We start from the raw sequence: 2,188 nt of genomic DNA on the forward strand, positions 1-2,188 counted from the left end.
TATTGCGAGTGAGTTATATCAGGTTAGTATTGCTGTTTTAGTGAAAAGATGTCATCGTTCCGTAAACTTCCTGTGAAGCGGAGTGGTCCTTTAAAATACAACCTACTTTTAAACTTTAATTCACCATTGTAACCATTTATATCACTTGCATTGAATTGCTACTTATTTGTGGACTATCTTCTTTTTTACCACAGTATAGCATTATTCTAATTAGGCATATAAAAACAAGAATAACATCAGGTTTTTGTTGTGTTTTGGTTGCGAGAAAGAGAGTCAGTGTGTGTGTGTGAGAGAGAGAGAGAGAGAGAGAGAGAGAGAGAGAGAGAGAGGGAGGGAGAGAGGGGAGAGAGTGAGAAACATACAGAGAGAGAGAGTGTGTGTGTGTGTGTGTGTGTTTTAGGGAAAATGAAGAACCATCGAAAACAAGCACGCAGTACTTTAAACTCAACAACAACAACATAAGACAACCATTAACACACGTTATTTGATTAGATTCGAAACTGACGTTAAAACAACAGATCTTAATGTAGTGCCAACACAAGGTTGTCAGGTCCTACCTTTACTGTATACATCTCCAGGCATGGTGCAGAAATCAAGCAGAGTTTGTGGTCGTCCACGGGAAGAACATCATGAATGTTCATCTGTTAGCCTGTGCATTAGAAACTTACTTTCACGCAACACTAAATCAATTCAGCCAACAGCATAACCATCCATCTGCCACATTTGTTATATACAAGTGTTTAATTGTTTTATCTGACCTCTTCAAAGCCTCACAGTGAGATAAAAACAATGACCTTTCTCAAATCTCACGTTTTGTCCGGTCCTGTGGTAACACTTTTCCAGAGAACAGAAAATACGAAAACATCAATTACTCGGCAGATTAAGGTATAATACAAGATATAAAATAATTAAGGAAGAAAAGAAGAAATTAAAGAGGAGAGAAAGAAACAAGTCGCGTAAGGCGAAATTACTACATTTAGTCAAGCTGTGGAACTCACAGAATGAAACTGAACGTAGTCCGCCGCTAGTAAGGCAGTGAAAGTGACGAGCCTGTTTGGCGCGGTAGCGATTGCGCTGTGCTTCATAGCACGCTTTACTGTACCTCTCTTCGTTTTAACTTTCTGAGCGTATTTTTAATCCAAACATATCATATCTATATGCTTTTGGAATCAGGAACCGACAAGGAATAAGATGAAATAGTTTTTAAAACGATTTCGGAAATTTAATTTTGATCATAATTTTTATATTTTTAATTTTCAGAGCTTGTTTTTAATCCAAATATAACATATGTATATGTTTTTGGAATCAGAAAATGACGAAAAATAAGATGAAATTGTTTTTGGATCGTTTAATAAAAAAATAATTTTAATTACAAGTTTCCGATTTTTAATGACCAAACTCACTCATTAGTTTTTAAGCCACCAAGCTGAAATGCAATACCAAACCCTGGCTTTCGTCGAAGATTGCTTTGCCAAAATGTCAATCAATTTAATGGAAAAATGAGGGTGTGACAGTGCCGCCTCAACTTTTGCAAAAAGCCGGATATGACGTCATCAAAGGTATTTATAAAAAAAAATGAAAAAAACGTCCGGGGATATCATACCCAGGAACTCTCATGTCAAATTTCATAAAGATCGGCCCAGTAGTTTAGTCTGAATCGCTCTACACACACACAGACAGACAGACAGACAGACACACACACACACACACATACACCACGACCCTCGTCTCGATTCCCCCCTCTATGTTAAAACATTTAGTCAAAACTTGACTAAATGTAAAAAGGTATTGTAATTAATCAGTTACTCCGACAAATAATCAGTCTATTTATTTATAAGGTAAGTAAGACATTCTAAACTTGGTCAAAACATTATTACAACAAACTTCGAACCCAAATTAAAGCATTAATTTTAATGTCATTTCATTAAAACCTATATGCCAGTTAAGGCCGTTCACTTAACTATCAGGATCCCCTTTTGGATTAAAGATTTCTTGTACAGGGATCACGTGACCGCCGCTCAAACAAGGGTACCTTCAAAATCGACCAGACAAAGAGTGAAAGGACAAATGCAACATCGACAAAAAAATCACAATTGGCAACACTTTGCAATTTTTACATAGGAGAAGAAAGTCAAATCAATTATCTACCTTGAGAGTATTGTTTTGTTTAGCTACCTTGCGTATTTCG

The sequence above is a fragment of the Littorina saxatilis genome, linkage group LG9, assembly GCF_037325665.1.
Source record: "Littorina saxatilis isolate snail1 linkage group LG9, US_GU_Lsax_2.0, whole genome shotgun sequence".
In the NCBI taxonomy this organism is placed as follows: domain Eukaryota; kingdom Metazoa; phylum Mollusca; class Gastropoda; order Littorinimorpha; family Littorinidae; genus Littorina; species Littorina saxatilis.